Source organism: Oncorhynchus kisutch, linkage group LG1 (genome assembly GCF_002021735.2).
Source record: "Oncorhynchus kisutch isolate 150728-3 linkage group LG1, Okis_V2, whole genome shotgun sequence".
NCBI classification, from domain to species: Eukaryota; Metazoa; Chordata; class Actinopteri; order Salmoniformes; family Salmonidae; genus Oncorhynchus; species Oncorhynchus kisutch.
In genome coordinates, this window is record NC_034174.2 from 23,847,653 (window position 1) to 23,858,159 (window position 10,507).

The 10,507-nt window shown below is 39.8% G+C and overlaps 1 protein-coding gene across 2 annotated transcripts in view; it reads right to left on the bottom strand.

Moving 5' to 3' along the window:
* LOC109907839 (chemokine-like protein TAFA-1) overlaps positions 1-1,242 on the bottom strand; it is a 234,520-nt gene extending 233,278 nt beyond the window's left edge. The window contains exon 1 of one of the 2 annotated variants that reach the window (XM_020506203.2): positions 714-1,242. The gene's annotated coding sequence lies outside the window, so the exon portion shown is untranslated. The remainder of the gene's footprint in view (positions 1-713) is intronic. The other variant, XM_020506116.2, reaches the window with a different exon arrangement.
* Between the last annotated feature and the right edge of the window lie 9,265 nt (positions 1,243-10,507).

The window sequence follows — 10,507 nt, forward strand, 5'->3', positions numbered from 1 at the left end:
ATGCCCCCTGCCCGGACACACCTGCGCACCATCTCGGCAGGATATAGATGTTTAGCCTTCCCGACAACATAGGTATAATGGGGCAATTTTATATGGTAAGTAAATGGCTTCTTTTGATACGGTTAGATTAGGTTAGCCTGTACAAAAATAACACATTTAAATGGAATGGACTTGATCTCGATTGCATGTAACAATTTCACATCTCAATATAGGCTAATAACTGTGTTTGTAATATAGCATGAAAATTAATTAATAATATTGACTCTGAAAAGCAACTTGGTCTGGACTAGAACATTTGAATTTTGCAGCCTTGTCTTTAAAAAAATGGATGAGACTGACATCTCTGCCCTACTTAGAACTAACTGCCTGTAACTTTAAAATATATCAGTCAACACAAAATGTTTGGTATGTCCTAAAACATACATATATCTACAATGTCAATAGCCTACTCTCCTTCATTAAACCATACAATTGTTCCAACAGAGATATGCAGGTCGTGTCACATGCTCTGCCTGTCTGTCGCTCACAGCTCATACCTGTCATCATTATTCAGTTACTCCTGGAGCCCTTCCACTTCTTACAAACATGACAGCTAGCCTTATTTTATAACATTTCGATAATTAGATTTCTTTAAATAATAGTATATTTTGCAGAAGGAATAGAATATAATCAGAAAGCACCAACAGTCTCAGAGAATAACCCCACAGCCTTACCTGAGTGGTCTGTCTGGTCAAAAGAAAGGGTGCCCTGCTGTCAGTATCACCGTCTGTTCAACAGACTCACAACGCTGTCTTAAATCCATCCATAGTCTGAGGCCAGGGATTCCCAACAAAGTTCCAGGTGTAAAGAAGAACAACGCTGCAGGATAAGAGGGGGAGAAGCTCTGTTGTTTCTGCCTCGTCCGCTTGCCCCCCTCGACTCTCTCTGTCCGTCTGAAATCCTGGGAGTGCGGTCACCAGAAACCACCTCAGCTCACAGGAATGACACGCTGTTACAAACTAGTCAGTGTTTACAAGATGGAAGGCTGCTCATATCACCTTTAGATCAGTACTGTGAAGGTAAAATCCCTCTCGTGACGACAGAACGTTAATTTGCCTCCTCACTTCTCACACACGGACTGAGATCAGCTCCAGCGGAACGACAGTTCTGTCTCCTCTTGGCTCCGTCCCCCCATTGAGAAGCTGCGCTGATTATGTGTGTGAGGCTCAGCCCTCTTTCCAAAGCACTAAGTAGTGTGTGTCTGTGTGAGTCTATTATAATACAGCCCAGCCAGAGAGAAAAAGAGAGAGAGAGAGAGCTGGATCACATCACATGTCTTAAAGCAAGACTGCCCACTTCTGCATTGGGACTATCGTCTAATGAAGCATGCCTATTAAGCCCCTCCACTTCACCATACCATGAGACATAACGCTCTGTCGTTTCTTCTTATGAAAATATCTCACAGTTTACCACAATAATGTGCTGTTATGTTTTCTCAAAATTATTCCTTAGACAGAACTCTGGCCTTACTGAGTTGATACCGGACTTTGGCCATTCACCCCACTTTCTGTGTGTGTTTATGTGTGTGTAAGTGTGTAAGTGTGTTTGTGTGTTTTGGTGTTTGTGTTTGTTGATACGGATTGAGAGGATGTGGGATATGAGTGAATGTGCCTCTTTTACCCATTGCCTTCCAGCGTTTGAAAAGAGATTGAAATATGCTCAGAGCATGATGCTTTAACTAGAAAGGAGTCCGCCACATCCAAGCTCTGTAATCAACACATTATCCAGTGCTGGCTGCTTGGCTGGCTTGCTTTTTATGGTGGCATTGAGGCTTTGTTTAGCACCCAGCTCCTCTGGACATCTCACACCTCCCAAACAAAGTTACATCTGCCACAGCTGGCATGGTAACCATGCATTCCCCCGATGTTCATTGACAAACTGAATCTGCTGGCTCGGTAGGATAGACATCCTTTGTTTTTCACTTTGTTGTTGTTGCTAGTGTTCATAGGGGGACCTGGAGTGTGTAAAATAGGGGGCAGACCACCTACCTTCTTCCATGTGTAGGAGTTCACCTTTAGCCAGACCTAGTGTGAACCGGCTATGTTTATGCCAATCAGCCACACCGGCCAGAGCGGTCTCTCCCAGCCTGGCATTTCACAGAAAATGAAACCAACTCATGCAGGTCACACAGCACAGCTGAAGCATCAAGCTAGCAAGCTGTATGTGTGTGGGTGTGTGTGTTTGTCTATGTGTGATTGTGCATATGTATTTCTGTACATTCATTTCTATGTGTGTATTTATTGAAACATGCATGTGTGCAAAAGTGTGTGTTCGTAAGAGAGCTGCAACGCTGTGAAGTTGTGAACATGTGTAGTAGTAAGTTAACATTGTCAGCTCCCTTCCAACTGGTTCTTGGTATGTTTGAGATGGTAACTCTCCATTCACCTGGGGCAGTGGTCATCTAAGCCAGAGGGCAAAGCAGACCCGCTGTGTGCTCCTTTCCTTTGTTTGTTCTTGCCTCTGCTTGAGCGTGCCAGGCAGATGCACGCAGGCAGCCCAGAGTTAAGAGTAGTAGGGGATGTGCGGCTGGGGGCTGAACGGGAAAAATACAGTCCAACAAAATGGAAGGAGAGAGAGATTGATATGTATTATTCTCTCTGTTGGGTTTACACAAAGGGAAGGTGCCTTGCCCAGCACATCACTAAGGTAACCTGCCTAAATGACTACCGACCCGTAGCACTCACATTTGTAGCCATGAAGTGCTTTGAAAGGCTGGTCATGGCTCACATCAACACCATCATCCCAGAAACCCTAGACCCACTCCAATTTGCATAACGCCCCAACAGATCCACAGATGATGCAATCTCTATTGCACTCCACACTGCCCTTTCCCACCTGGACAAAAGGAATACCTATATGAGAATGCTGTTCATTGACTACAGCTCAGCGTTCAACACCATAGCGCCCTCGAAGCTCAATAAGCTAAGGACCCTGGGACTAAACACCTCCCTCTGTAACTGGATCCTGGACTTCCTGACGGGACACTCCCAGGTGGTAACGGTAGGTAACAACACATCTGCCACGCTGATCCTCAACACAGGGGCCCCTCAGGGGAGCATGCTCAGCCCCCTACTGTACTCCCTGTTCACTCATGACTGCACGGCCAGGCACGACTCCAACGCCATCATTAAATTTGCCGATGACACAACAGTGTTAGGCCTGATCACCGACAACAATGAGGCAGCCTATAGGGAGGAGACCTGGCCGTGAGGTGCCAGGACAAAAACCTCTCCCTCAACGTGATTAAGACAAAGGAGATGATTGTGGACTACAGAAAAAAGAGGACGGAGCACACACCCATTCTCATCGACGAGGCTGCAGTGGAGCAGGTTGAGAGCTTTAAGTTCCTTGGCGTCCACATCATCTACAAACTAACATGGTCCAAGCACACCATGACAGTTGTAAAGCGGGCATGACAAAACCTATTCCCCCTCAGGAGACTGAAAAGATTTGGCATGGGTCTTCAGATCCTCAAAAGGTTCTACAGCTGCACCAACGAGAGCATCCTGGTTGCATCACTGCCTGGTACGGCAACTGCTCGGCCTCCGACTGCAAGGCACTACAGAGGGTAGTGCGAACGGCCCAGTACATCACTGGGGCCAAGCTTCCTGCCATCCAGGACCTCTATACCAGGCTGTGTCACAGGAAGACTCCAGCCACCCTAGTCATAGACTGTTCTCCTTGTTACCACACGGCAAGCGGTACCGGAGCGCCAAGTCTAGGTCCAAGAGGCGTCTAACCCAAGCCATAAGACTCCTGAGCGTCTTGTCAAATGGCTACCCAGACTATTCGCATTACCCTCCCCACCTACCCTCTCCACAAAACTGCCACTCTCTGTTGTCATCTATGCATAGTCACTTTAATTAACTCTATCTACAGTACATGTACATACTACCTCAACTAACCGGTGCCCCCGCACATTGACTCTGTACCGGCACCCCCCCTGTATATATTGTTATTTTTACTGCTGCTCTTTAATTACTTGTTACTTTTATGTCTTATTCTTATCCGTATTTTTTGAAACTGCACTGTCGGTTAGGGGCTCATAAGTAAGCATGTCACTGTAAGGTCTACCTACACCTGTTGTATTCAGTGCATGTGACTAATACAATTTTGATTTGGGTACCTGCAGTGGAAAATTGGCACTGTAAAAAAGTGGTTGTTAACAAGGTCTTTATAAAAATGAGAATTCAACAACAGTTGGACAGATCCTAAAGCCCTCTCAGACTCAACAACCCTGAAACAATTATCAGCAGACAATAAATCATTATTAAAAATGGAGCTCACCCAAAAATAAGTATTATATACTGTTAAAACATTAATGTGGAGAAAAGCACCAAGAATGGATAGCTTTCCCATAGAATTATGATTCAACATTTTGGGATAAAGTAGCTCCCCTATTTACACAAATGACAACACACATGTCACTAAATGTAATGCTTCCCAGGTCCATTTATTCCAGTTATATTCAAACCAGGGAAATCTGGAGGGTCCCCTGCTGATTATAGACCCTTAAGTTTAATCAACTGTCATAATAAAATAATAACAAAACTTATAAGCAATAAAATGGCAAAAGTCTTACCAGACTAGGCATTTACAAACCAATACAAGTCTTACCAGAATAGGCATTTACAAACCAATACAAGTCTTACCAGACTAGGCATTAACAAACCAATACAAGTCTTACCAGACTAGGCATTAACAAACCAATACAAGTCTTACCAGACTAGGCATTAACAAACCAATACAAGTCTTACCAGAATAGGCATTTACAAACCAATACAAGTCTTACCAGAATAGGCATTAACAAACCAATACAAGTCTTACCAGACTAGGCATTAACAAACCAATACAAGTCTTACCAGACTAGGCATTAACAAACCAATACAAGTCTTACCAGACTAGGCATTAACAAACCAATACAAGTCTTACCAGAATAGGCATTAACAAACCAATACAAGTCTTACCAGAATAGGCATTAACAAACCAATACAAGTCTTACCAGACTAGGCATTAACAAACCAATACAAGTCTTACCAGACTAGGCATTAACAAACCAATACAAGTCTTACCAGAATAGGCATTAACAAACCAATACAAGTCTTACCAGACTAGGCATTAACAAACCAATACAAGTCTTACCAGACTAGGCATTAACAAACCAATACAAGTCTTACCAGACTAGGCATTAACAAACCAATACAAGTCTTACCAGACTAGGCATTAACAAACCAATACAAGTCTTACCAGACTAGGCATTAACAAACCAATACAAGTCTTACCAGACTAGGCATTAACAAACCAATACAAGTCTTACCAGACTAGGCATTAACAAACCAATACAAGTCTTACCAGAATAGGCATTAACAAACCAATACAAGTCTTACCAGACTAGGCATTAACAAACCAATACAAGTCTTACCAGACTAGGCATTAACAAACCAATACAAGTCTTACCAGACTAGGCATTAACAAACCAATACAAGTCTTACCAGACTAGGCATTAACAAACCAATACAAGTCTTACCAGAATAGGCAATTAACAAACCAATACAAGTCTTACCAGACTAGGCATTAACAAACCAATACAAGTCTTACCAGACTAGGCATTAACAAACCAATACAAGTCTTACCAGAATAGGCATTAACAAACCAATACAAGTCTTACCAGACTAGGCATTAACAAACCAATACAAGTCTTACCAGACTAGGCATTAACAAACCAATACAAGTCTTACCAGAATAGGCATTAACAAACCAATACAAGTCTTACCAGACTAGGCATTAACAAACCAATACAAGTCTTACCAGACTAGGCATTTACAAACCAATACAAGTCTTACCAGAATAGGCATTAACAAACCAATACAAGTCTTACCAGACTAGGCATTAACAAACCAATACAAGTCTTACCAGACTAGGCATTAACAAACCAATACAAGTCTTACCAGACTAGGCATTAACAAACCAATACAAGTCTTACCAGACTAGGCATTAACAAACCAATACAAGTCTTACCAGACTAGGCATTACAAACCAATACAAGTCTTACCAGAATAGGCATTAACAAACCAATACAAGTCTTACCAGAATAGGCATTAACAAACCAATACAAGTCTTACCAGAATAGGCATTAACAAACCAATACAAGTCTTACCAGAATAGGCATTAACAAACCAATACAAGTCTTACCAGAATAGGCATTAACAAACCAATACAAGTCTTACCAGAATAGGCATTAACAAACCAATACAAGTCTTACCAGAATAGGCATTAACAAACCAATACAAGTCTTACCAGAATAGGCATTAACAAACCAATACAAGTCTTACCAGAATAGGCATTAACAAACCAATACAAGTCTTACCAGAATAGGCATTAACAAACCAATACAAGTCTTACCAGACTAGGCATTATCAAACCAATACAAGTCTTACCAGACTAGGCATTAACAAACCAATACAAGTCTTACCAGACTAGGCATTAACAAACCAATACAAGTCTTACCAGAATAGGCATTAACAAACCAATACAAGTCTTACCAGACTAGGCATTAACAAACCAATACAAGTCTTACCAGACTAGGCATTAACAAACCAATACAAGTCTTACCAGACTAGGCATTAACAAACCAATACAAGTCTTACCAGAATAGGCATTAACAAACCAATACAAGTCTTACCAGAATAGGCATTAACAAACCAATACAAGTCTTACCAGACTAGGCATTAACAAACCAATACAAGTCTTACCAGAATAGGCATTAACAAACCAATACAAGTCTTACCAGACTAGGCATTAACAAACCAATACAAGTCTTACCAGACTAGGCATTTACAAACCAATACAAGTCTTACCAGACTAGGCATTAACAAACCAATACAAGTCTTACCAGACTAGGCATTAACAAACCAATACAAGTCTTACCAGACTAGGCATTAACAAACCAATACAAGTCTTACCAGACTAGGCATTAACAAACCAATACAAGTCTTACCAGACTAGGCATTAACAAACCAATACAAGTCTTACCAGACTAGGCATTTACAAACCAATACAAGTCTTACCAGAATAGGCATTAACAAACCAATACAAGTCTTACCAGAATAGGCATTAACAAACCAATACAAGTCTTACCAGAATAGGCATTAACAAACCAATACAAGTCTTACCTGAATAGGCATTAACAAACCAATACAAGTCTTACCAGAATAGGCATTAACAAACCAATACAAGTCTTACCAGAATAGGCATTAACAAACCAATACAAGTCTTACCAGAATAGGCATTAACAAACCAATACAAGTCTTACCAGACTAGGCATTAACAAACCAATACAAGTCTTACCAGAATAGGTATTAACAAACCAATACAAGTCTTACCAGAATAGGCATTAACAAACCAATACAAGTCTTACCAGAATAGGCATTAACAAACCAATACAAGTCTTACCAGACTAGGCATTAACAAACCAATACAAGTCTTACCAGACTAGGCATTAACAAACCAATACAAGTCTTACCAGACTAGGCATTAACAAACCAATACAAGTCTTACCAGAATAGGCATTAACAAACCAATACAAGTCTTACCAGACTAGGCATTAACAAACCAATACAAGTCTTACCAGACTAGGCATTTACAAACCAATACAAGTCTTACCAGAATAGGCATTAACAAACCAATACAAGTCTTACCAGACTAGGCATTTACAAACCAATACAAGTCTTACCAGAATAGGCATTAACAAACCAATACAAGTCTTACCAGAATAGGCATTTACAAACCAATACAAGTCTTACCAGACTAGGCATTAACAAACCAATACAAGTCTTACCAGAATAGGCATTAACAAACCAATACAAGTCTTACCAGAATAGGCATTAACAAACCAATACAAGTCTTACCAGACTAGGCATTAACAAACCAATACAAGTCTTACCAGAATAGGCATTAACAAACCAATACAAGTCTTACCAGACTAGGCATTAACAAACCAATACAAGACTTACCAGACTAGGCATTTACAAACCAATACAAGTCTTACCAGACTAGGCATTAACAAACCAATACAAGTCTTACCAGACTAGGCATTAACAAACCAATACAAGTCTTACCAGACTAGGCATTAACAAACCAATACAAGTCTTACCAGACTAGGCATTAACAAACCAATACAAGTCTTACCAGACTAGGCATTAACAAACCAATACAAGTCTTACCAGACTAGGCATTTACAAACCAATACAAGTCTTACCAGAATAGGCATTAACAAACCAATACAAGTCTTACCAGAATAGGCATTAACAAACCAATACAAGTCTTACCAGAATAGGCATTAACAAACCAATACAAGTCTTACCAGAATAGGCATTAACAAACCAATACAAGTCTTACCAGAATAGGCATTAACAAACCAATACAAGTCTTACCAGAATAGGCATTAACAAACCAATACAAGTCTTACCAGAATAGGCATTAACAAACCAATACAAGTCTTACCAGAATAGGCATTAACAAACCAATACAAGTCTTACCAGAATAGGCATTAACAAACCAATACAAGTCTTACCAGAATAGGCATTAACAAACCAATACAAGTCTTACCAGAATAGGCATTAACAAACCAATACAAGTCTTACCAGACTAGGCATTAACAAACCAATACAAGTCTTACCAGACTAGGCATTAACAAACCAATACAAGTCTTACCAGACTAGGCATTAACAAACCAATACAAGTCTTACCAGAATAGGCATTAACAAACCAATACAAGTCTTACCAGACTAGGCATTAACAAACCAATACAAGTCTTACCAGACTAGGCATTTACAAACCAATACAAGTCTTACCAGAATAGGCATTAACAAACCAATACAAGTCTTACCAGACTAGGCATTTACAAACCAATACAAGTCTTACCAGAATAGGCATTAACAAACCAATACAAGTCTTACCAGAATAGGCATTTACAAACCAATACAAGTCTTACCAGACTAGGCATTAACAAACCAATACAAGTCTTACCAGAATAGGCATTAACAAACCAATACAAGTCTTACCAGACTAGGCATTTACAAACCAATACAAGTCTTACCAGAATAGGCATTAACAAACCAATACAAGTCTTACCAGAATAGGCATTTACAAACCAATACAAGTCTTACCAGACTAGGCATTAACAAACCAATACAAGTCTTACCAGAATAGGCATTAACAAACCAATACAAGTCTTACCAGAATAGGCATTTACAAACCAATACAAGTCTTACCAGAATAGGCATTTACAAACCAATACAAGTCTTACCAGAATAGGCATTTACAAACCAGTACAAGTCTTACCAGAATAGGCATTTACAAACCAATACAAGTCTTACCAGAATAGGCATTTACAAACCAATACAAGTCTTACCAGAATAGGCATTTACAAACCAATACAAGTCTTACCAGACTAGGCATTAACAAACCAATACAAGTCTTACCAGAATAGGCATTTACAAACCAATACAAGTCTTACCAGAATAGGCATTTACAAACCAATACAAGTCTTACCAGAATAGGCATTTACAAACCAATACAAGTCTTACCAGAATAGGCATTTAAAAACCAATACAAGTCTTACCAGAATAGGCATTAACAAACCAATACAAGTCTTACCAGAATAGGCATTTACAAACCAATACAAGTCTTACCAGAATAGGCATTTACAAACCTATACAAGTCTTACCAGAATAGGCATTTACAAACCAATACAAGTCTTACCAGAATAGGCATTTACAAACCAATACAAGTCTTACCAGACTAGGCATTTACAAACCAATACAAGTCTTACCAGACTAGGCATTAACAAACCAATACAAGTCTTACCAGACTAGGCATTAACAAACCAATACAAGTCTTACCAGAATAGGCATTTACAAACCAATACAAGTCTTACCAGACTAGGCATTTACAAACCAATACAAGTCTTACCAGAATAGGCATTTACAAACCAATACAAGTCTTACCAGACTAGGCATTTACAAACCAATACAAGTCTTACCAGAATAGGCATTTACAAACCAATACAAGTCTTACCAGACTAGGCATTAACAAACCAATACAAGTCTTACCAGAATAGGCATTTACAAACCAATACAAGTCTTACCAGACTAGGCATTAACAAACCAATACAAGTCTTACCAGAATAGGCATTTACAAACCAATACAAGTCTTACCAGACTAGGCATTTACAAACCAATACAAGTCTTACCAGACTAGGCATTAACAAACCAATACAAGTCTTACCAGAATAGGCATTTACAAACCAATACAAGTCTTACCAGACTAGGCATTAACAAACCAATACAAGTCTTACCAGAATAGGCATTTACAAACCAATACAAGTCTTACCAGACTAGGCATTAACAAACCAATACAAGTCTTACCAGAATAGGCATTTACAAACCAATACAAGTCTTACCAGACT